Genomic DNA, 27,294 nt, shown 5'->3' on the forward strand with positions numbered 1-27,294 from the left:
TCTCTTCACTAAAGAAAGTAATCAGACAATGAACCCGCTGCTGAGGGCAGACTCTGAGGCACACTGTGCGTTGCCATTAAGTACACTTAGAACTGACACTCTGTTGTCGTGACCACTGCTGGGGGGTAGCGCCACCCATTCCCCATCTTTGCCATCCATCCCCTGGGCTTTCCAGCTTTTCTTAGCTTTACTCTCCCTCAAAGTCAAGGGTCTACCTCCAGGGTTACTTCTACATATTCTGCTATCATACTTAAATATTCTGAAGCACAGCTTAATAATGTGTCACATTTTTGTAAACAAATAGTGACAGAAAACAACTCTCCTGAATTGCATTCAGAGGACTCCAGTCAATCACAACCTGTCGTTCCTACCTGCTCTTCCACTCCTTCCCCTATATGCTTGCTGGTGTCTGGCCGCAGTGAGCTCTCTACTTCATGTCTTACAAATGTTCTCCAACCGCTTGCTCATCTTTTGCCTCTCTTGCAATGCATGCCCATATATCAAAATTCTTCCACATTTCTTGAAGCCGATAGAGATGATAACTCTCTCATAAAATCCTGCCAGATGTCCTGCAACCCATTTCCCTCAGAGCGTCATCCATTTCTACTGTCACAGTTGTTTGAAGGTAATGAACAGAAAGTCTCAATGGCCTCTATTTAATTATCTTTAAGAAACATTTAGGTCAAATAAATAACACTATGATAAGTGTTTTTACGTTTTTTTATTTGATAAATATGCCCATCCTGTAATGTTTTGGAGGAACAAATGGCAACTTATGTTTAAGAACAGATGTCAAAATTTGGAGTTCCGATGTTTGTTCTCCCATTAATTTTCTTTTTACATTGTGTGTGTGAGTATATGTCTGTGAGTGCACTGTGTGAGAATGAATGTGTATGTGTGTATGAATGTGTGCTAATATATGTATGCGAATGTAGGTGTTAGTACATGTGTGTATGTGAATGTCTATCTGTGTGGGTGTGTGTATATGCGTGAATGTGTGAATATATATTGTGAGCGTATATATGTGTGTATTTATGTATATATAACCATGTTTATGTGTCAGAGTGTTTGTATGTGTGTGTATGTATGTATGTGTTTAAGCATGTGTATGTGAGAGTGTATGTATATGTGTGAGTGTATGCATGTATGTGTGCATAAGCATGTGTAAGTGTGAATGAGAGTGTATGTGTGAGGGTGTGTGTGAGTGTATAATATGAGTGAAAGAGTACGTGCTTGTATGAGAGTATGAGGGTGTGAGTATCTGAGTGTGTGTTGGTTTTACATGTTTTTTTGAGGTAAGTCTTCACTTTGTATCACTGACTGGCCCTGAGCTCACCATCCTCCTGTCTCCATCTCTCAATGCTAGGATTATAGGTGAGCACTGCTATATCTGACTCCCATTATATTTTTGTCTTGGGTAGGTTCCCAAACAAACTCTTATAATTTATTTTTCATTTTTTTATGTTACATGAATCATCTGTGTAGCCCTTTATGCTACAGTGTGCCAGTAGTGGAAGCGGTTTCAGAAATAAAGACTTCATCACTTGAGCATCCCAATTCTAGCTAAAATGCCTCAGGAGAAAGTTTTCCAAATACCTCCTATAATAGCTCTCAAATTCTTAAATTTTTATACTGCACTTCATCTTGAAAAATCAATAACCTTTTTCATCACTTTCTAGCACAGTGCTTGTGGCTCACAAAGGCAGTGGGATGTGTGGATTTCTCAGTGGCTGAGGAGCAGATCCGTAAAGGTAACAGGTGGATGGGGCAGGTCATCTCAGGTAAGTGGTAAGTTGTTGGCCTCACTTGTAGCATGTGAAGCCAGAGAGACAATGTGTGTAACTGTCTTGGAAAGAAATATGCATTTCTTTGTCAAGCATATACTAACTCAACTCGTAGACAAAGTACCTGATGAGGCTTCGGGAATTTTTATGGGTTGTCAACCTAGTCTAAAAGTCAACCTAGTTGAAAACAAGGAAGACGGCATTTATTTGGGCCTAAATAAGATTCCAATTTCAGAAAACAGGTTCAAGTGTTTGTTTTTTTTTTTTTAAAGGGCATTCTGAGAATTTTATGAAAACGTTACATCGAGTATTTAGCTTTAAACCTCCTGGGTGCTGGCAATTCCATTAGTTGCTAAATAGAAATGATTATGATTGGTGTTGGAAACCAGCACTATTCTCTGACAGGGCTTGGGTGTGTTCTCAGTCTCGTAGTTTTTTGGATGAAGGTGTCTGTGAGACAGAATGTCAGCGTGATTAACGATGCCACAAAAGTCATGTCTCACGGGAACTGGCATGACTGCAGCTCAGAACAAAGGGTCCTCTCCAGATGGCTGAAAACTGAATAACAGCAGCCTCTCGTCTCAGGCCATTTTCCACCCTCATGATGACTCGTTAAATTTTGAACAAGAGTTTTGTTTTTTTGTTGTTGTTGTTGTTGTTTTTATCTTTATGTACTTTCTCACACTTTTCAAAAATTGACCAAACCATTAATTTTAGATGAGACTTAGAGTTACCTTTTGAAACAGTCATCTTATGGCAAATTTTAACAATTTTTTCCCAACAGATTCTCATGTTTAACATCTTCCTTGGCAAATAAACATGCCTCCCTTATCTCACGGGCATGGCTGTAACCCATCTTGTTTTTAGGTTATGTTATTATGTCCATCAGCTTTCCATAGTTGTGATAAATATTCAAGGAAAGTAACTTTAAAGATGAGGATGTGTTTATTTTCACCTATAGTTCAGAAATTTTCAGCACCAGGTTAAAAATTTCCAAAATATTCAAATGAGGGAGCTTGTAAGTGACATCTCACACCCACACCATAATGGGATATGGGCATTCTGAAATACCTGTAGAGCCATTGAGCGCCACTGACTATAAGCAGCCTCAGCTAAGCCCACAGAAACATTCATAGGCATAAGTTCGGATATATACTTGTATTTTTATTTTTTCGGCTGACAGGGCTAGCAAGCAATACACCTGCAACTTAATGTTTGATAAGATTCTTCACTGAAAGAAAGCAGAGACCCTCGGGGGAAATCACTGGTTTTAGAACTGAGGCAGAGTGTGCGTAAGATGAACCTGGTCTATTGATTATTTGTAGTGTAGCTATTTGCTTAAATAGTGTACCTCCACTCTTCAGTTGAAGAGGCTCAGGAACCAGTGGGAATTTCTCGTATTGTCTAAAGTTGAAACAATTTGTGCAAGCAAGCAATGAATGAATGAATGAATAAATAAATAAATAAATACTATAGTAAATCTCCAAGTATAACAATAACAATTACTTACCTCCTTGTTGGCATAAATTGATAGTTAAGTAAATAAATGGAGAAGAGGAATCTGTTGAGAAGAATTCCTAATGATTTATTTATGTGCTTTCCCCACAAAGAGAACCACAGCTGTCCACTGTTGATATGAGATTTGAGAAGAGTCATTTCTTTTCAGAGGACTTTCTCAGAGAGAATAGGATGAACTCTATATTGGAGAAACTTCATGATACCACCGCAGGCTAAGGTTAACACCAGCAGCGGTGAATCAAGTTGAAGGGAATGATGTGAGATTCCCCTCTATACGCTGTGAATATGTTTTGCTACCATTGGTTTTTTAAAGAAGCTGTTTTGGCCCATGGCAGGGAAGAATATAGCAAGGCAAGAAATCCAAGCAGAGATAGAAGAAGAAAGAAGGTAGAATCAGAGAGATGCCATGTAGCAACCCAAGAAGCAAGATGTAAGGAAGCAAACCATGAGCCTCATGGTAAAATATAAAGTAATAGAAACAGGTTAATTTAAGATGTAGGAGCTAGCTAGGAATATGCCTGAGCCATTGACCAAGCAATGTTGCAATTAATAAAGTTTTTGTGTAATTATTTGGGTCTGGGAAGCTTGGAAATATCAGCAAAATCTCTGTTTACATGAGAATGTATCCCCAATATGATAATGAGAAAACATTAACAGTTCCTTTCTGTGGTTTTTCCCCAGAAAACTTTAATCCTTCTCTTATTTTAAGTAAAACTTCTGGGTTGAAGTGTAGTATAGTGATGAATGTCTGCCTGATATGTGTAAAACCCTGGATTCAGTTTCTAACAACACAACACAACACACACATACACCAAGAAAAAGGGTAAATATGAAGATCAGACAGGTTTCAATCTAAAAAAGTATAAGAAAACAAGGTGAACAAGTTTAATGCAGGTGTTTGTTGAAATCTTAGGGTGGCAGGGGAACATAAGTGAGACATGTGAGGTCAGAGTAGAGTTAATAATAATAGGCATTTTGTTTTGCTGTGGTTTTGATGACTACAGATTCATAGTTGAGAATGAGAGACATAGATGGAACTCCCTCCCCCCTCACACACAGAAGGAAACAGTTTAGTCAGAAAGCCATTAAAGAACACTCTTAAAATTTGTAATAGGGATGCTGAAGTGTCGTTCTTTACAGCTGATAGCTTCTTGCAAGGGTGGGGATGGGGAAGGATTCAGTTTTCTTTAAGAGGCTGGCCACTGGGAATTTGACCATGCTTCAGTGAGTATATGAACAATAGAAGTTGGACTTGGTATATTTTTTTCTTCTTTCTTTTTGTGGGGTGGTGAGGTCACAAGGGTTGGGGTGTGGACCTGAAAGAACTAGTAAGTGAATGTGATTAGGGTGCATTATGTGAAATTCCCAAATAAATAATCAATCAAAATATGTTGGAAAAAATAAGTGTATTAACTGATATAATATTCTAACAACTGGGGAATCTGGGAGAGGGATATACAGATACCATTTGAATTACATATCCCCCTTTTCTGTAAAACAGAAGATCTTTAAAATATTTTGCTAGCTTTTAATTTTTAAGAATATTTTATCTTATTTAATTTTTATTAGTTCCTTAAGGGTTTCCAACAAACTGTTTTGTTTTCATACCTCTCCCCCAATCTTCCCAGAAGATTCCCTTTTTTCCAAATATGGATCGTTTTTCTTTCTTTAGGTCATTCAAGCCTAAATTGTGTGCCCAAATATTCCTGGTTGTTAAGTCTTTTACTGAAGTGTGGTTGGCTGGTGGCCACAGTTTTAGAGGAAACAATCTTCCACTGACCCAGCAGCTGACAACTGCCCTTAGTTCTGCAGCCACAGGTGGACGCCTGTGCTCAACTCCCTTCTCCATGCTGGGATTTGGTCTGGCTCACGTTTGCACAGATCTTATACATGTTGTCACAAGGACTGTGAGTTCGTATGTTCAACTACCCTGCTGTATCTAGCAGATAGCTTCCTTGCCACCACCCACCACTTCTGGCTCTTACTTTCCTTCCACTCCCTCCTCAGTAACGATCCCTTAGCTTTTGGAGGGGGTGGCACAGTGTACATGTTCTTGTCGGGACTGAGCATTCTGTGATTTCTTCTACTTGGCATCTTGGACAGTTGTGGATCTCTGTGTCAATCACCATCTCTTGCACATAGAAACTTCTCAGATGAGGGAGATGCATTGATCTATGGGTGACATGATAACCACTTAGAAGTTGCTTTTTATACCATTTACTTTGTGTGTGTGTGTGTGTGTGTGTGTGTGTGTGTGTGTGTGTGTGTATGAGCATGCTTGTATGTGGGCTGTGATCTCCATGGTGCCTGTTAGGACAGCTTTCAGTAGTTGGTTCTTTTTTTCCACCACGTGAACTCCACGGATTAAACTAGGGTCATTAGCTTTGGTGGCAGCACCTTTACAAACTGAACTATCTCACTGGCTTGTAAAAGTTATTTTTAAAACAATGTGTTTCTAATTGAAGTGAGAGCTGGTTCCCTAATGCTCCCGTTCTAGAAACATCTGCTAGCATATTTGGCTTTCAATGTTCAGATGTTCACTTGGCACCAAGGAAATATTTCCAGCAGAACATTTCATCCCAAATAGAACAACTGTCCCTTTTCAGTAGGGTTGATGTTGCTAAACAGCTTTGCAGTTCACAGTTTAATTGCCTCCTATGGTCCTTACCTAGACCCCAGCCTCCGTGACTGCGCAGATGCAGTCAGAACAGCCTCCCAACATGTGGAGACTTTCTCTTTTATTTGAAAGGAAAATAAATATAAAAGTGGTGTGATAGTGCTTACAATACCTGCTAAGATAATATCCCACTGTAATTATCTGTTTTAAAGTGTTAAGATTTTCGTTGAAGAGATGGGGGAAAGATGTCTGGGCCTGTTTGGGGACTTAGATGTTTTGTGTCACTGTGTCAGAATAATGAAAATTGAATTCTTATATATTTACCTCTTCACTTTTTTCTCATCTTTCTAGACTTTGAAGTTCAAGGTCAAGTGGCCAGCAGATTGCATCTCTGGTTCTAAGATAGAACTATCACAGAGCCTGTTTAAGAGGAGGAAGACTGTTCCCAAGCTGCAGAAAAGAAGCAGAGACAACCCACATCTGTGAGTTCCTTACGTAGAGGCTTGAGTCCTTCCTGATATAAAATCTGGTTTCTCAGTGCCCTACATTCTAAAACTATTGGAAGGGGGTTAGGCTTTGGGAGTTCATTGACATCATAAGTATATCAGCTCTTTTATAACAGTCATTGCAATTTCAGAATTTGTATATTCTGAAAAAAAAAGTCACCTGAATTTACTGAGTTGAGACATTTGATATGTGCTTCTTATATAAGGCATAAATGCAGTATCATTATATGCAGTATATTCATAAAACAACATATGTACTATGTATATACAGGTATATACAGCTATAAACATAAAATCCTATATGTGCAGAATTTTACATATGCAAAACTCTTTTCTTTCCTGTTTCTATGGTTTACTCTCTAAATGACGCTTTTTAATCAACACTATTATAAAGTGCTAGATAATATTCAAGTATATTATTAAAAGAACGAGATTTAGAGTTTCAATTTAAGTGTATGTTAAATATAGAAGCTTATTGGGAGACCTTGTTTTTGAAGTTAATGCATATTATTAAATATTGATAGAGTCAATTAGTAATAATTAAATTCTATCAACAAGTCAGTGTACAAAAATGTACATTTAAATTGGTACATTAAATGTATTAAAATAACTAAATATTTATTTGTCTTGCTAGAATTACTTAAGTGACTTGAAATTAATGTTTTTTTTCACAAAATTTGAGCGAAACTACAGTATTCTTTTAGAGCATTACCGTTCAGTTCAAATATGAGATGGAGTAACAAAAATGATAAAAAATTAAAATACATAAATCTATAATTTTCCCTCTTCTTGGAATGTCGTTTTTTGGGTTTCATACCTCAAGATCCTTCAAGTTGTGTCTATTGACTATCTTTCTCTGAAAAAGCTTAAGATCGCCTGGAGATGCACAGTGTGCCTGCCTTCAAAGGCTCTGTTACTGTTTCAGACAGACTGATTACAAACAGGCAAAAAATTCTTACATCTCATTATGCTCCAGGGACGGAATGCAGAGAAAGTCAATTCAAAGATTTCTGTTTTCACAGAGACACAAGGACACAATGCGAAGAAGAATGTCTAATTAAAGACTGCTGGAGTCACCTGCTCTTTTCTTTTTATTTCTACCTGTTGTGTTTACTGCCGTGGGTCATTACCGCAAGGGTGAACGGCCTACACTTTCCCTAGTGAGTGACTCTCATGAAAGGCTATGGGATCATTGTTCCAGCATTTTCTCAGGCAGTTTAGTGAGTTCCCAGAAGAGTTATATTTTTATGCCCCTCAGTAAAGTTTTGTCTGTGCTGAATGGATCACCTCAAACAGTCAAACAGCAAACTTGGTGCTAGATTTCTGAGTGGGAAGGCAGAAGAACACACGTACCCAAGGTCCTATAAAATGTAGGTTTTCCCTTTTTCTTCATCTTTGAAGGGATTGAACACACAGGCACACGTGTGCACGTGCATACACACACACACACACACACACACACACACACACACACACACACCCCAGATATCGCTTTCCCACACACCACACAGGTCAGTTCCATGTTTTCCTCCTTAGAGTACATGTAGTTTCAAAAAACAAACAGCTATCATGTGTGAAGAAGTGTGTGATGAAGACTCGGTTTCACATGGTGGTGTTTGTGGCACCAGAAATGGATATGACGTAACTTACCATCACAGAACACCTCAGCTACACCTCTAGCTGCTGCAAGGTTCCTGATAATTTCCTCTGAGACCTCAGGCTTTTCCTTCCCTCCACTCACACACTCAGAACAAACCAACCAGCCCGCCTTCTACCAATCACCTCACTTCCTGTACATATATGCTAATGTCTTACTTAGAACAAAGCAGTGAAATATAATTCCCCATGTAACCAGAACCTCAAATTTCTGACTGCAGACATTTTATTTTCTTTTATCTCAAATTAGGATGATGTCACCTGCAACACAAGAAAAATTGTTGAACAACATGGGATCTTTGAGTCACAGTCATAAATCTAGTGAAACTATTTAAGAGAATGAGGAAAATAAGGGAAAATTTGAATCACTAACGTTTTTGACAAAACATGACTTTGGCGGTCATTCCTTGTGAGTTTTAGAGTGGAAATGTTGATAGTAATACCAGTAACAGAAAGGAGTTCATTTTGTGTTTGTTATCTACTCTTGGGCATGAGGCTTGTCCTGGAATGTGGTTGGTATACTCAGTGACATGCCATTGGAAAAAACTAATTTTCCCCTTTCCAGTAGATATTAATTGCAAATAGCTCCTTTCTAGTGGTGGGACCTTTTATCTACTCTCCCTTCTCAGTGTTGAGGTATTTTCTGGTTTCGAATCTATGCAGGGCTTGTCTGTGCTGTCACCATTTCTGTGAGCTCACATGTGTCAGCCCTACTGTGTCTGGAAGGTCCTGTTTCTTTGGGATCTTCTGTCACTGCTGACTCTTACAAGTCCATCCCCTTCCACATTGACCCTGAGCCTTGTAAAGGGGTTATCTCGATAGAGACTTCTTATTTAGGACTGAATGTTCCAAAATTTCTCACTCTTCCACTTGTGGGAGAGGTAGATAAATGATCAAAATATGTCATATGAAAGATTTTAAAATAAAAAAAAATCAGAGAAAGTGTTTTAGCATACATTTAATATTAGGTTTAGGCTGCACACTATAGTCAGAAGGTAGCATCTATGATGGGAGTGGCTCAGACATTCCAGAACTTGGAGTGGCAAATATCTATGTTGACAGTTTTTTTTAAGATTCCCAGAATAATCTGTTTTCTTACATAAACCGAAAGGGATTAAGATACTTGAAGTGACAAAATCTGAAATTATATTAGCTACAAAGTAATGTATTGTAAAATGTTTATCAGAGATATCTCCTGCATGATAAGCATTTTAGGACATGTATTCTATGAAAGCTGATTAGATATATGGAGATGGTGGCCCCATTTTAACCTAATGAAAATGTGATGCACTGATAAAGGCGTCTAGATTTCCTTAAGTCATCAGTAGAAACGGCCAGAAACAGTGAGAATTAACCTCACTGTTCATTATTTGGGTATTTACAATAGGATACTCAAAGCAGAGTTTAAAAATGTGTTCTGAATACAAGACTTTTGAGATAAATTTATGACAACATGAGGGCATGCTTTCAGACCCCACCTTCCACTCCACCAGTTGCCACCTCAGTTGCATGACAGAGCTGAGCAAGGCAGAAAAAATTAAGTTTAGTTTTCTTTCACCATAAGGAGAGAAACAAAATGAATCACAGTACAGAGAAGGGGACCAGGTTGACAACAATAGGAGTCCTGGTTTACAATCAAGCCTTTGAGTTGGTTTATACAATTTCTCAGGCTGCATCATTTTAACCAATCACTGTAAGGCCAAAATTGTGAATGCTTCCACTGAGCACAAAGCTTCTGCTGCTGTGTGGAAATGCATGAGCCTTGGAAAGGCAAACCAGCCACAGGGATGGGAATGCAAACCAACAAGGCAAACATCGCTGGGGGACTTGTAATCTTCCCCCGTCCTTTCTCAGGATGTATGTGTCTCATGCATAGAGAAAGGATACTAAAGCAACTCAATGTCACAATAGCAGGTGAGGGATGACTACATATGGTGTGTGCACAGGTGTCACACCATCTGTGAGAGCCAGAGAAGAGTTGGGGATCTTCCTTATGCCTCCAGCTAGGGACAGGACTCCTGTCGTTTTTCTGCTGTATGTTCAAGGTCAACTGGTCCATGAGCTTCAGCTGTTTCTCCTGACGGTATGAGAGATGAAAACAACTCTCACAGGCACACTGCGATAACAGATATGTACTACCACACTTAGATTTATCAGAGCTCTGGGGATTTGAACTTATTTTTGTACAATACAGCAAGGGTTTTTTTTTCCCATTAAGTCATCTCTCCTTTTATGATTTTGGTAGCGTTGACTTGCTTGCCTTTGATACTTACTAAAATTTCTGGGAGTTAGTGTTGACCGAAGTTTTCTGTCATGCCCGGACCTGCAGTCATTAAGTCCCAAAGAATCGCACAGAGGTCTACATTAGTTATAAACTGATTGGTCCATTAGCTCAGGCTTCTTATTAACTAATTCTTATAACTTATATTAGCTCATAATTCTTCTTTGACTTAGCCACATGACTTGGTACCTTTTTCAGCGAGGCAGTCACACCTTGCATCCTGTGAGGCTGGGTCACGTCTGCAGAATGAGCTTTCCTCTCCCAGAATTCTTCTGTTCTCATTGGCCTACCTCTACTTCCTGCCTGGTCACCATGCCTGTACTTCCTTCCTGACTTCTGGCCAAGCAGCATTTTATTAAACAAGTATAAAAAAACCACAAATATTTATAGGGTAAAACCATTGTCCCACAACAAGTTAGGAATTACACAATGCTAATCCAGTATAAGTTATGCATAAAGTATTTCTAGGTTGAACATGATGATTGTTCCAACACTTGGGAGGCATAGACAGGAAGATTGCTTTGAGTTTGTGGTCAACCTGGTCTATACCGTGAGTTCCAGGTCAGCCATGGGTTTGTATAAAGAACTTCTCTCAAACAATATAAAAAATATATTGCAATACAGAGTTGACCAAACTATTCATTTCTGGACTTCTTGGCAGATGGAGGAATTAATGATAATATTAAGAGTAATAAATTCAACCTGTGTGTGTGTGTGTATGTGTGTGTGTGTGTGTTTTACAACTCTGAAAATGTCCCAACCATTATCATCATGACTTTGTTAATTATCATCTCCTTAAATCAAAGTGTCATAAAGGAACAGATTAAAAACAACAACAACAACCAAACAAATGCCCACCCAAAAGCTGTTTTCATTATAGCACATAAGAAAGAAAGCTTTAGAGGACATGTGGAGGAGTTGGAATGAAGCTCCCTCCCCCCATCCTTATGCTTGTGACTGAGCTCATTTCTTGGTGCTTTATCTTCCTCAAGGTCAAAGTTGCATCTCCAACCCCCATGTAAACCCCCAGTGTTGCATTCACATACTGGCCCCTCCTCTTCACTGGAGAGTGTGGGCATGTGAAACTACAGACTGACCTTAGTGAAGTAGTCCAAGGAATCTTGGTGTGAAAAAGCTGCTAAAAAACAGAGAACTAGAAGGGAAACCGTTATAGTGAAGGGGGAGTGTGTGTGAAGAGAACCCAGAAACTGGGACTTCATATCCTTTTTGATTGTGGAAAATTATGACCTTCTTTGTTCAAAGGAAAATGAAGGCTTTACAAGTTCCTTGGACATCAAATACCATTTTGATACTTGATACTTCAATGATAGAGAAATGTTCAGTTTAAACTTCCTTTGAATCCACATTGGACATAAAGCTCAAGTCTAAAAATGTTCTTAACATAAATAAATAGATAGGCACTTAGAACGACCTACAAATAGATCAAAACACAACCCCGAAGAGCCTCAGATTTGACCCTTCTGCCATGGGCATAGAGAAGATATTTTGATGCTTCTTTTAATTTATTTAAATAAAGAAGAAGTGGTTAAAAAGAAGCACTGAGTACAGATTCAAATGTACCAAACTGATGACGTGGAAATGAATCTGCTTTAGCTAATCACAATGCTTTCATCAGGGTTTGCTAATAATAGACAATTATTCTATAAAAATACCAACAAATGAACTAGATAAGATATAAAAGGAAGACATAGAAACCCCCAAATACAATCTTGTTTGGAACAAGGGACATAAGAGACAAAGGACCAATTGCTCTCCAAATTCTGTATCTAAATGCCTGAATAAGCTTGTATGTCAGTCAATTAAATTGTAGATATAAATTAAATTTATATCATAAAGCTACCATATTAAATTTCATTTGTTTTCCTAAGTAATTCCATTCCCAAGGGATGATGGAAATTTCCCATGGACTGAAAATAAATGATCTTTCTTTTCCAGTGTGGTTTCCATTCATTTCCTTCAATGCATAATAATTAGGACAGCTCAGTCCGTGTGATATTGAGGTGTCAATGAGTTTGGCAAGTCTGTATTCCAACACTAACAGAATAGGGAACTCTATGACCAAGGGACTCTATGAGCTCTTTTCTTCAGAAAATCACACTGGTGTCTCTGATGGGACCTCAACTGTTTGTGTGTGTGTGTGTGTGTGTGTGTGTGTGTGTGTGTGTGTGTGTGCACATGTGTTTGTGTGTTCTTGCATTTGCCCTTGTGACACCTACCAAGGACAGAGGCTGATGTCAGAATGTCTTCTTCTGTTTCCTATCTATCGTACTTTTTGAGGCAAGGTCTCTCAGTGGTCCTGGACATTGTCATTTTGGCTAAACTGGCTAGCCAGTGATTCACTGGACCTACCTGTTTCTGCCTCTGCAGTGCTAGGCTTACAGTCACATGTGACCATGCCCAGTTTTTAACTTGGGTGTTGGGGATCCAAATTCTGGTCTTCATGGTTATGCACCAAGAACATTACTCACTGAGCCACCTCATCACACTTTTATTAATTCCTTCTTGACTTTAGGACACGGAAAATGTTTAGTTTGTACTGCTTATAACATATCCTAATTGTACAATTGTTATTTTTTTAACCAACATTTTCAATAACTAAAGCCAAGCTTTTCTATTTGCCTCAGCAGTGTATGCTTGTGATTCTACCGCAAAATGCCTGTGGCAAACATGCCTGTCATTAGCTTCCCAAGCTGCCAGGTCTCTGTGATCTTTCTTTCAGATCAACCTGGTTCAAAATTTGAGTCCCCAAGAGCCAGCATATTTGAAGAATGGCCAAGACGTTTTTGAGACAACATAATTTTATCAATAAAATATAATCTTTTGAAATTACTTTGTAAACCACAATCTTTCAGATTTTTGAGTTGGATACTTAATGTGCCATAATTCAATTTTCTTTTTCTAAAATTAATTAATGAATTAATTTTTGATTCTTATATATGTGACATGCACTATTCTTTTTTAAAATTTTAAATGATCATTTAATTGCAATTTTACATACCAATTTCAGTTCTTACTCTCTCTCCTTCTTTTGCTCCCTCCACTTTTCCCTCACCCCATCCTTTAGTGAGGGTAAGGCTTCCCATGGGTACTTAATAAAGTCTAGCATATCTCTTTGAGGCAATACCAAGGTCTTACCCACTTTATCTAGGCTGAGTACAGTTTCCCTCCTAGGAGAATGGGCTCTGTGAAGCCAGTTCAAGCAGTGCGGATAAATCCTGGTCCCACTTCTAGTGGCCCCATAGACCACATTAGTCATTCAACTGTCACCCACATTCAGAGGTCTTAGTTTGGTCCTATGTTGGTTTTCCCCACTGTCAGTCCAGAGTCAGTGAGCTCCCATCAGCTCAAGTAAGCTGTTTCAGCGGGCATCTCCATCATCATCTTGACCCATTTGTTCATATAGTTGCTCCTTCCTCTCTTTGTCTGGACTTTGGGAACTCAGACCAGGCTTTTCTGTGGATCTCTGCATCTGTTTCTATCAGCTGCTAGATGAAGGTTCTATGGTGACAATTAAGGTAGTCATTAATCTGATTCCAGGGGAAGGCCAGTACAGACACCCTCTATACTGTTGCTTAGGGTCTTATCTGGGGTCATCCTTGTGGATTCCTGGAAATTTCTCAAGTGCCAGGTTTCTTGCTAACCCCATAAAGACTCCCTCAATCAAGGTATCTCTTGGCTTGCTCTGCCACTCTGTCCTTCCCCCATCTTGACCATCTCTTTCCTTCATGCTCTCTTCCCCTCTGCCCTTCAACCCTCTTTCTTCCTTTCCACCCTCCCTTCTCCCTCCACCCCCATGCTCTCAATTTTCTCAGGAGATCTTGTCTATTTCTCCTTTCCAGGGGATTCATGATTGTTTCTGTTAGGGTTCTGCTTGTTACCAAACTTCTCTGGAGTCATGGACTATAGGCTGTATCTCCTTTGCTTTATGTCCAATATCCACATCTATTTTGTTGATTTCAGCTCTCAGTTTGATTATTTCCATTCTTCTACTTCTCCTGGGTGAATCTGCGTCTTTTTTTCTAGAGCTTTCAGGTGTGCTGTTAAGTCTCTAATGTGTGCTTTCTCCGTTTTCTTTATGTGGGCACTTAGTGCTACGAACTTTCCTCTTAGCACTGCTTTTATAGTGTTCCATAGACTTGGGTATGATGTGTCTTTGTTTTCACTGAATTCAAGGAAGACTTTAATTTCTTTCTTTATTTCTTCCTTGACCCAGGGGTGGTTCAGTAGTTGACTATTCAGTTTCCATGAGTTTGTAGGCTTTCTGGAGTTAGAATTGTTCTTGAATTCTAGCTTTATTCCATGGTGATAAGATAGTACACAGGTGGTTACTACAATTTCTTTGTATCTATGTATATTTGCTTTGTTACCAATTATGTGATCAATTTTTGAGAAGGTTCCATGCAATGCTGAGAAAAAGGTATATTTTTTTCTGTTTGGGTGGAATGTTCTATTGATGTCTGTTAGGTCCATTTGGTTCATTACATCGATAGTTCTCTTATTTCTAAGTTAAGTTTCTGTCTGGTTGACCTGTCCATTGGTGAGAGTGGAGTGTTGAAATCTCCTACTATTAGAGTGTGTGGTTTGATGTATGCTTTGAGTTCTAGTAATGTTTCTTTTACATAAGTGGGTGTTTTTATATTAGGGGCATAGATATTCAGGATAGAGACTTCCTCATGATGAATTGTTCCTGTTATGAGTATAAAGTGTCCATTTCCATCTCTTCTGATTGATTTTAGTTTGAAATCAATTTTGCTAGATATTAGTATAGCCACACCCGCTTGTTTCTTTGGTCCATTTGATTGGAAAACCCTTTCCCAACCCTTTTCTCTGAGGTAGTGTCTGTCTTTGAGTTTAAGGTGTGTTTCTTGTAGACAGCAGAATGTTGGATCCTGATTTCGTATCCATTCTCTTAACCTGTGCCTTTTTATAGGTGAATTGAGTCCATTGATATTAAGTGATATTAATGACCAGTGGTTGTTAACTCTGGTTATTTTTCTGGTGGAAGTGTTTGTATGTTTCCCTTCTTTGAGTTGTGCTGGTGGAGGGTTGTCAGATGCTTGTGTTATTATGAGTGTTGTTGGCTTCCTTGGTTTTTGATTTTCCTTCTAGTATTTTCTGTAAGGCTAGGTTTGTGGCAACCTATTGTTTAAATCTGCTTTTGTCCTGGAATATCTTGTTTTCTCCATCGATGGCGAACGCAAGCTTTGCTGGATATAGTAGTCTGGGTTTGCATCCATGGTCTCTTAGTGTCTGCAGTACATCTATCCAAGACCTTCTGGCTTTCATAGTTTACATTGAGAAATCAGATGTAATTCTGATAGTTTTCCCTTTATATGTAGCTTGACCTTTTTCCCTTGCAGCTCTTAATATTTGTTCTTTATTCTGTATGTTTTGTGTTTTGATTATTATATGGCTAGAGCTAATGGGCTAAGCAGTGTTTTAATTAATACAGTTTCTGAGTGATTATTTCGGGTCAAACCTAGCAAGACGGCTGGGAATGAACAAGCAGCTCTCTCCTTGCAACATCTTTGTGTATATTTTATTGATTTCAACCCTTAATTTGATTATTTCCTGCCATCTACTCATTCCAGGTCAGTCTGCTTCTTTTTGTTCTAGAGTTTTCAGGTGTACTGTTAAGTTGCTGGTGTGTGATTTGTCCACATTCTTTATGTAGGCACTTAGTGCTATGAACTTCCCTCTTAGCACTGCTTTTATAGAGTCTCATAGGTTTGAGTATGTTGTGCATTCATTTTCATTGAATTCTAGGAAGTCTTTAATCTTTTTTTTTCCTTGACCCAAGGGTGATTTAACTGAGCACTGCAATTTCCATGAGTTTGTAGGGTTTTTGCTTTTAGCATTGTTTCATTCTAACTTTAAGCCATGGTGATTTGGTAAGATATAAGCGGTTATCCCAATTTTTTTGTATCTGTTGAGGTTTGCTTTGTTAGGAAGTATGTGGTCAATTTTTAGGGAAGGTTCTGTGAGGTGCTCAGAAGGTATATTCTTTTGGGGTTGGGTGAAATGTTCTATAGATATCTGTTAAGTCCATTTGAGTAATGGCATCTGTTAGTTCTCTTATTTCTCTGTTAAGTTTCTGTCTGACTGACCTGTCCATTGGTGAGACAGGGGTGTTAAAGTCTCCCAGTATTAATGTGTGGGGTTTAATGTGAAATTTAAGCTTTAGTAGTGTTTCTTTTTTTCTTCTTCCTTTCTTCCTTTCTTCCTTCCTTCCTTCCTTCCTTCCTTCCTTCCTTCCTTCCTTCCTTCCTTCCTTCCTCCCTCCATCCCTCCCTCCTTTCCTCCCTTCCTTCCTTTTTAGTAATACTTCTTTTACATATGTGGGTGTTCTTGTATTTGGGGCGTAGATGTTCAGAATTGAGACTTCATCTTGATGAATTTTTCCTGTGGTAAGAATGAAGTTCCTTCTCCAACTCTTTTGATTGATTTTAGCTTGAAGTCTATTTTTTTAGATATTAGTATTGCTACATCCACTTTTTTTTTTAAGTCCGTTTGGTTGGAAATTTATTTTCGACCATTTACTCTTCGGTAATGTCTGTCTTTGATTTTGAGGTGTGCTTCTTGTATGCAGCAGAAGGATGGATCCTGTTTTTGTATCCATTTGGCTATCCTGTGCCTCTTTATAGGTGAACTGAGCCCATTGATATTAAGAGATATTAATGACCAGTAATTGTTAATTCCTGTAATTTTTTGATGTTAGTGATTGTGTCTTTCCTTTCTTTCAGGTTTGTTGGTATAAGGTTATCTGTTTTCTCTGTTTTCATGGGTACAGTTAACTTCCTTGGGTTGTAGTTTTTCTTCTAGTACTTTCTGTAAGGCTGGGTGGATATGTATTGTTTAAATCTTGTTTTATCATGGAATATCTTGTTTTATTCATCTATGGTGATTGAAAGCATTGCTGGGTATAGTAGTCTAGGCATGCATTCATTGTCTCTTCATGTCTGTAGCACATCTGTCCAGGACTTTCTTGCTTCCAGGATTTTTATTGTGAAGTAGGGTGTAATTCTGTTAAGTCTGCCTTTATATGTTACTTGGTCTTTTTCCTTTGCAACTTTTAATATTCTTTCTTTATTCTGTATGTTTAGTGTTTTGATTATTATATATCAAGAGCACTGATGGGGTGTGGTCGATCTGTAATTAAACTTTAACCAGACTAGCTTAATATAAAAGATATATCTTTAATAAACAGAATAAAAAGAAGACTTACACCAGAGTCCCAACAATCTGAGAGCGGAGGGGCCAAGAGAGGGCAGGGAAGCATACTTGCCAGGTTTATAAGTAAATTTTTGCCTTAGGGCACCACGCCCCATAGACAGAATGTGATTGGCTGAACTCCCCTATCAGAGCACTTTTATTTTTTTCATTCAGTCTCTAAGGCTCTAAGAGAACATCCAGTGTTCTCTAAGCTTTTTGTAGCTTCATAGGCAAGTCCTTCTTTAGTATGGGAAAATTTTCTTCTATGATTTTGTTGAGTATATTTTCTGTGCCTTTGAGCTGGACTTTTCCTTCTTCTATCCCTGTCATTCTTAAACTTGGTCTTTTCATTGTGTCCCAGATTTCCTGAATATTTGTGTTAAGAATTTTTTTGGATTTAAAATTCTCTTTGATAGATCAATTTATTTCCTCTACAGTATCTTCAACACCTGAAATTCTCTCTTCCATCTCTTGTAACCTGTTGGTTATGCTTGCTTCTGTATTTCTTGTTGATTTACCAAGATTTTCTATTTCCAGAATTCCCTCCATTTGTGTTTGCCTTATTGCCTCTATTTCAGTTTTCAAGCCTTGAATTGTTTGCTTCACCTGCTTGATTGTTTTTTCTTGGGTTTCTTTAAGAGATTTACTGATTTCTTCCAATTTTTAGTTTGTCCTTTCCTCCATTTCTTTAAGGGATTTTTTTTTTTAAATTTTCTCTTTAAATGTGTCTTATCATCTTCATAAAATTACATTTAAGGTCATTTTCTTCTGAGTTAGGATATTCTGACCTTCCTGTTGTATGATCACTGGATTCTGGTGTTGCCATGTTGCTTTTTAGGTTGTTGAATGTATTCTTGCATTGGCAGCTACCCATCTCTTCCTCCAGTTGTTGCAGGCAGTATATTTGCCTCTTGGTCTAATCCTTGGTGTCTGTGGCTCAGGGATCCTCTCTTGAACTGATCATTACAGTTGTTCTCTGTTTCTTAGGAAGCTGCTCTTGGCACTGAGGTCTCCGGGGATGGGTGGGCTTGGGGGTGGAGTGGGACTTGTAGATCACAGGATCTGATCAATGGGGGGTCGTGTTGGAGCAGCTTGCCTGCAGGTGATTTGCATATTGCCTGGTTAGTGAAGCTGAGGCAGGTGGGGGAGGGGCCCAGGATTTTGCCCTGGGATCTAGGGTCTAGTGACTGGGCTGTCCAGCTGGGGAGCTCGTCACTCACCTCTTGGTCTGTTCTGTTCTGTGCAGTCCCATAATTCAATTTTCTAACAATTTATTTTTTTGAGGTTCTGAGGAGAGCCCTTTGGTTACACAGACCATTAATTTGATTTGCTGGATGACATTATGTCATCAAATGACAGGCAGCAAAGTTAAATTATTAAAGGGGTGGGATGGGGAGTGGAAAAATGTGTGGTGAGTGGACAGAGTGATGATCATCCAGCAAACATTAATTGCATAAATCAAACCAATCCTTATAGGCACATTCCTGGTATATTGAGGCCTATAATGCCCTCATGCCATCTAAAAATGATGTGTAAATTTAATGATGTAAAAATATGTGTGTGCATGTGTGCGTATTCACATGCAAGCATGTCTTGTTTGTGAAAAATCATTTTTGGAAGCAAGAACACCAGTTCATAAAAGTCTATTGATTGATGTTACTAATGAGTTACTGTGTAACTATGAAAGTGTTACACTAGTGAATTAATTTTTGAACTGCTCATGCCTATTGTCTGTGCCTTAGGAGAGCTCTAACTTAACTACTTCTAAATCAATAATATTTAAGGCTAAAAACATCTTTCTAGACTCTAGAAAAATCTTGAACAGGGTATATGACTGCATTCTTCTAATTTTTCTTTTTTTTCTGTTTTTGGATTTGTGATTGGCTGCTCTGCTTCTTTTTCACCCCTTAATATCTGACACTGGGTTTATATTTTTTAAAATTTAGTCATTTATTCGTTCATTTATTATGTATACAGTGTTCTGCCTGTATATATAAGAACAGTGTACCAGATCTCATTACAGATGGTTGTGAGCCACCATGTGGTTGCTGGGAATTGAACTCAGGACCTCTGGAAGAACAGCCAGTGCTCTTAACCACTGAGCCATCGCTCTAGCCCCTAATTTTTCTTCTTTAAAAATATTTTCATCAGTCAGGTAGGTGGTGGTGATGAATTTTCTGGCTCTTTCTCAACATCATTGAAACTTTATATCAGGTAATGTATACAATAACACTAATATTTATTAAAAATGCAAATTGCTCTGGATATTCAGTTTATCCAAGATGAAAGTTTATTCTAAACCAATAGTAGTAGCTAACTGATAGAGTTATTCTGCTCATTAACACTTGAAAAATCTATACAAGTGTATGCTGTTATATTGTCTCCCTTTTAATTTATTGTCTATTTTGAGTGAGGACAAGCACCTATGTGAATCTTGAAGTGAGTTTAGTTTGAACGAGAGTTCTTGCTGTTGCTTTTCCCTTTATGTTTGGTGCATCATGGAGAGTACCCATATGGATTTTTTTGTACTCTCCTGAAGGCTGCAAATCCTTGAATTCCACTCTGGACCCTGCTAGGGATATGAAACAATAGAAAGAGAAAAAAAAAAAACCTGAAGCTAAAATTTGCACATGTGAAAGTCTACTAGAGATCTGCTGAGTTATCTTTAGACATGCAAGTCAAAAACACTGGCAATGTTAAAAGATGCTGAAGGTTGGTACTTACGGCATACCTGATCTTGACACTGACTTATCAGAACTTCATGTAGCGCCTTCTTATGTTCGTCCTCTGAGGTGGTCTACTAACTGTGCAAAGACTCTTTTGTTATTCTTCAGTGTAATTACAGATCAAAAAGAAAACAAAACTTTCTTTGGAAGTTTGTATTCAGGGCTTTTCCTCCCAGTTGTTGGACATTTTAGTTAATCAGTTCTTCTAACTTTGTGACTTAACAACCCTAGACTGTATGTTCTGCCTGAATCCTGAATATGCAGAAATAAAAGATTCGCAAATGAACAGTGTAATGTTGAAATTCATAGAAAGGCATTGCTACAAATGCCTATTTTAGAATAAAAATAGGCTCAAACTTATGTGAACAGCTAAATTAATCACTGCAGTCATATATATCTTTCTGTAATCCTAAAACTGAGAAGTTAGTTTGAGTTTTTAATTCTGACAAAAATACAATAAAATAGGCATTTTCAAATATGTCAATCTTTTTTAAAAGACCATGGTATATACTACTATACCTCTGGTCTACATCAACTCTAAAGGCTAAAAACATAAACACCCTTTTCCCCAAGACTTTCTTATAGTTATGATGGCCAAATGACATGGTACTAACAAAAAGTCATACAGAGGCTTAGTGAGTAAAAGTTTAATGAGAAGGTGTGTGAAAAATGTTTATTGATAAATAGATGGAATTGTGTGCCTGCTCCTGTGTAATTCATTTTATTGTGGGTGTAGACAGTGGAGTAACCACTGTCACCCAGTCATCATAATGACATGAAAAAGTCAAGAGTCTCACAAATAGGAAGTTATGAAAATTTTAGTTTATCCAAGTATCAGTAGTCACCTACATGCAGACCGACTGTTTTGTGACAAAAATTTAACCTCCATTCACTAAGATTATGTCAGAGTCCAGCCTTGACAGGTTTGTACGTTTCAGGGTAGCGATATGTGGATTAGAAATGTTTGATGGAGTAAACAGAGACACAGAAGAAAAAGATGGAGACACAGAATAGAGTCGGGAGGGCAACCCAGTGAATACTAAATTTGCCCATGTTTATATTCTATGTGCTTTATATACCCTAATCCAAAAAAGGGGGGAGGAGAGAGACTTATTTACCATGATATAAACCAGAAACAAACAAAGTAATTGCCTTTTCAATGCCTGAAACATCGAGTAACTATATTGTGAGTTAAGTAGTCTGTTGTTTAGGCAGGATGTGTAGTGATCACATCCTGTTGGCAGTCACACTCTGGGTCAAACTTCCTATCAAAACTGCTAATTAGCAAGAGCAGGCCTGAACTCTCTGACCTTCAGTTAAGATGGAGCATATCCACATTCATGGGCTCTGACAAAATTAATTTTATTTTGTGGTTCAGGGCCTATGTCTAGGGCCTTGCATAAATATGTTAGAATAGGCAAATCCTCTAAAATCAAACAGCAGTCCCATCTCTTTAGATTACTTTTAAGTAGGATTTTTCCATTTGAAAAATTTCTAGTAAATACAATGGGATTATAAGTTGGTCTAAAAACTTTTGGTTGAGTAATTTAATGTAACATCACATTTCAAATGCATTAAGCATTATTATTATAATTTCATATTTGGGATGTAGGGATTTAATGTGAAATATTCACCCATATGCATTAAGACAGTAATGCAAAAATGTATATTTTAGTACCCACTGAAATGGCAAATATTTGGGAATAACCTGGTGATTGTTATTAAGTAAAATGTTTAAATACATAGAGGGAGCCTCTTCACAGAAAGGCATACACAGATCAGTAAAATACTATAAGTAAAAAATTCGAGGAATAATGTATTTAATGTAATCTCATTTATAGAAAGGAAAAAGTATGCATGCAATTATGCAAGTTTATGTATGAGACTAAGAATTGACTACAGATACCTGAAATAAGGTTGAGGCTTTCAGTTATTTTAAGCAATCATCTGAAGTTCTTGAATCTTGATCAACGAGCATATCATCATGTATAAACATGTTGATACATTTATTCATGCAAAATATAAATATTTGACAGCGCTTAAACATTTACCTTTGTGTGGAAATTTAAATTTTAATAGTTATTAAAGTATGTGTGGTTCTAGCCAAGTGGGGAAAATCTCTTATAAAATTTCATTGACCTCTAAAATTACGAAGCATGGGCAGCTAATTTTATTTAGCGACTTCTAAAGCTTGTCTTTCCATCATGAATAGGGTTATATTAAAAAGGTGAAGTGTGGATGTTTCGACACAATGGAGCACTTATGAACATAACTCCAAGTAAACCTTATATGACATTAATTCTGTTTTGAGACACAAAGGGAGCTTAGAAATGTGTCAAGTAAATTATCTTCTTATTTTAGCATTTCTTGACTCTATCATTTCCTGTTCCAGTGTTTGAATTTGATAAAATCATTTTCACTGATCTAAGATTGTGAGAACTACAATATAATTTGGGGCAACATTGTGATTTTTCCACTAATGATTATTGTTTCTATTGATTGGGTATTATGCATCTTGCTTGATTACCACTGTCAATCTCAAATCCAAATTGGATGTTTATTTTTTTTTCTTTTTGAAGAAATTTTGTTTTGTAGCATAGGCTGTCCTTGAACTCACAATTTTAATGTAAGTATATATGTTAAATCATCACATTTTGTATCTGTACTTAAATTTTTAAGGTTTACTTCTCATGTTCAGATTAGTTAATTTTTAAAATATCTGTGCAGGACAGATCATACTACAAAAGCATTTGTTCAACTATGTTCATAGCTGCTTTATTTGTAATAGCCAGAACCTGGAAACAACCTAGGTACCCCTCAATGGAAGAATGGATAAAGAAAGTGTGGAATATATACGCATTAGAATACTATTCAGCGGTAAAAAAACAATGACATCTTGAGTTTTACATGCAAATGGATGGAAATAGAAAACACTATGCTGAGTGAGGTAACCCAGACCCAAAAAGGTGAATATGGTATGTACTCACTCATTAGTGGATTCTAGACATAAATCAAGGACATTGAGCCTATAATTCGTGATCCTAGAGAAGTTAAAAAGGAAGGTGAACCCAAAGAAAAAACATGTAGTTATCCTCCTGGATATTGGAAGTAGACAAGATTGCCAGGCAAAAATTGAGAGCTTGGGGGTGGGGGTGGGGTGGGGGTAAGGGGAGATGGGGAGCGAGAAGGGAGAACGGGAGGATGGGGAGAGCTTGGGGGAATGGGATGGTTGGGATGGAGGAAGAGTGGATATGGGAGCAGGAAAGTATATATCTTCATTAAGGGGGCCATTTTAGAGTTGGCAAGAGACTGGACTCTAGAGGGGTTCTCAGGTGTCCAAGAGATGTCCCCAGCTTGTTCCTTGAGCAGCTGAGGAGAGGGCACCTGAACTGACCCTTTTCTATAGCCACACTGATGAATATCTTGCATATTACCCTAGAACCCTCATCTGGTGATGAATGGAGATAGAGACAGAGACCCACACTGCAGCACTGGACTGAGCTCCCAAGGTCCATATGAGGAGCAGAAGGAGGGAGAACATGAGCAAGGAAGTCAGGATCACGAGAGGTGCGCCCACCCACCGTGACGGTGGGGCTGATCTAATGGGAACTCACCAATGCCAGCTGGACTGGACTGATGGAGCGTGTGATCAAACTGGACACTCTGAACGTGGCTGACAAGGAGGGCTGACTGAGAAGGCAAGAACAATGGCACGGGGTTTTGATTCTACTGCATGTCCTGGCTTTGTGGGAACCTGGTCTGTTTGGATGCTCACCTTCCTAGACCTGGATGGAGAGGGAAAGACCTTAGACTTCCCACAGGGTAGGGAACCCTGACTTCTCTTTGGACTAGAGAGGGAGGGGGAATGGGGGTAAGGGGAGGGAAATGGGAGGAGGTGAAAATATTTAATAAGAAGAATAATAAAAAGAAAAAAAAAGATCTTTAGGTGATTGTTCAAAGATACCTTTGCTAATTCTAGAGTTTTGGAAATTGCTTACAATGCACTTCCTGTTTACTTAAGTAATATTATATCCTTCTGAGTCTTTGATGGAGTTTAAGAATAGATAGTTATAGCTTTCCTTAGTTATAATAAAAGATAAAGCAGATTATAATTATAATTCTTACTTGATAACTTTTGTTATATGTAATTTTACTATGGTAAAGTTAAAACCTTCCTTTTTATTAAGACAGAAAAGGGAGGGGTCTGTGTGATTTCCCACTGTATGCTATGAATATGTTTTATTATCATTGGTTAATAAAGAAGCTGCTTTCAGCCAATGGATTAATAGAATATAGACAGGCTGGAAAAATATATTTAGAGAGAGTGGGTGGAGTCAGGGAGAAGCCATGTAGCCACCACAAGAGACAGATGCCTCCTCTGGAGCCTGCTGAAATTTTGTAAGTAGGGTCCGACCTCGTGGTGAGGCACAGATTAATGGAGATGGGTTAGTTTAGGATAAAAAAGCTAGCTAAGCTAGAAATACATTTAAGCTATTGACCAAGTAGTATTGAAAATAATAAGGTTTCTGTGTGATTATTTTGGGTCTGAGTGGCCATGAGCAAATGAACAGCTTCCACCAACAATTTTCTGTTCCTGTAAATAGTTTTTATTAGTTCTAGGTTTATAGTCCAAAAACTGGAATGAAAATGTGCACAAATGGATTCCAATAGTCCAAGTAGAATAGTGCTTGAAAACCTCAACTTATTCCACTTTTCCTCTACTCATGAAGGAAGAGCTCTCAGAATACATTTCTGGATTACCTTTGGGCCTCAAGGGGCTTTTATTCTGAAAAGTTGAAGTACTATAGAAATGTCAGAGTAAGTGGGGCAAACTTCTCTTTTTGATTAGTGTATTATTCTCAGTACTGCTGTGACAAGTTTAGGAAGCAATTAAATGTCTAAAATTGAATATGACAGTAGTTCTAACAAACAAAAAACCAAAAAACAATCAAAAGAAAACCTGGACTCCTCCTTTCCAGTACCTGTAGAGACCATGGGGGTTACTCAAGGCTTTTTTATAGGGCACAGAATGTGAGTGTGGGCGAGGAAGAAGAGTGGAGGTGGAGGTTAAATAATTTTGCTGTCTAAAGCATATTATATAATGCTCACAGCCTAAATTATTCAATATTAACCCTGTTTCCCACCACTACTGGCCTACATGAATTATCTGACCATCATAAGATGATTTGTTCACTTCTATTCTAAAGCAAGCTTTAAGCATAACACCAATACATCATATTTATTGGCTACTACCTCATGCTAAGTGCCTTACATAGGTCCTCTTATTTAGTCTTCAACTTTAAGAGGTATATACCACTCAAAGACAGAGCAACACTATCAGGTTCTAGTATCAAACAAACATTTGAACAAAGTTCGACTCTCCCAGTTTTTAACCACTCACTCTCTCTGTATAGAAATCAAGTGGCTTAGAGCTTTGCTTTTACCTGTTTGCTATATATATGTGTATATATATATATATATATATATATATATATATATATATATATATATGAGAAAGAGGTTTCTTTTCCATCTGGTCCCACAGCTGTTTAGTCCCAAAGAAATACACAGAGGTCTATATTAATTATAAGCTGGTTGGCCTATTAGCTCAGGCTTCTTATTAACTCTTACATCCTATCATTATCCATAGTTCTTGTCTGTGTTATCCATGTGTATAATGTGAGGGCTGGCTTGTTGGGGTTTATGTCCTGCCCAGTTTCCACAGCTGGTAAGCCCTCAAAGAAAATCCCACAGAGAGTCTACATTAATGATAAATTGATTGGTTTCTGAGCTCAGGCTTCTTGTTAACTCTTATAACTTTTATTAACCCATTATTCTTATCTATGTTAGCCACATGACTCGGTACCTTTTTTGGCAGTACAGGTCACATCTTGCTTCTTCTATGATCTGGGCATGACTGCTGAGGGAGCTTCCTGCTTCCCAGAATTTTCCTATTCTCATTGCCTCGCCTCTACTTCCTGTCTGGTTGTCTTACCTATACTTCTTGCCTGACTACTGGCCAATCAGCATTTATTTATAACAGAATTGACAGAATACAAAATTGTCCCACACCACAAGTGGCTTGGTACCTTTATTCAGTGAGACATTCTCATCTTGCTTCCTCTATGTCTGTGATGACTGCATACTGAGTCTTTCCTCTTCCCAGAATTCTTCTGCTCTCATTTCCCCACCTATACTTCCTGCCTGGTTACTGGTTAATCAACATTTTATTAAACCATACAAGTGACAAATATTTATAGGGTATAAGACCATTGTCCCACAGCACTTGACCCCCACCTTTTTTGTCACCCAGACATAGAAAAATAAGATGAGAATGCCTCTCTGATAAAAGGTACCAAGCCACATGGCAAGCACAGACAAGATTTATGAGCTAATTTAAGATGTAAGTTAATAAGAAAGCCTGAGCTACAAGGCCAACCAGTTTATAATTAGACCTTTATACTAAATGACTAAAGGACCAGGAGGGACAGAAACCTCTGCCAACAAGATATGATCAAAGTTACAACTGAATATAAAGCTTTAGAATGATTTTCAGACAGACTGTTAAGACTAACTCATGATAATTAAAGATTTTGAGCCATCACATGAGTTCAGTTATTACAGTCATCTGACAATAATATATTAAGCACCTACTAAGTCTCAGCAGTATTTTGGGCACTAGAGACACAATAATGATGAAAACAAAATTATTTTTATTCCTGGTACTAATATTTTAGTGTATTCCAATTCTTCATGTTTGATCTACAGGGACCTAAGTCATTCTGCTTGATGTTAAAAGGCTTCTGTTTTGGGCATGGGGCAGGTGGGGGTTAGAACTGGGTATGCTTTCTTCTTGGGGACTGATGACTCAGACAAAGGACATATGTCTCTGAAGTTAAAAAAAAAACATTTTCTCTTTCTTTTTAAATTGAAAAACATCAGCCTTTCATATTACCAGGGACATCCCAGAAAT

The sequence above is a fragment of the Myodes glareolus genome, chromosome 9, assembly GCF_982192425.1.
Source record: "Myodes glareolus chromosome 9, mMyoGla1.1, whole genome shotgun sequence".
Lineage (NCBI taxonomy): Eukaryota > Metazoa > Chordata > Mammalia > Rodentia > Cricetidae > Myodes > Myodes glareolus.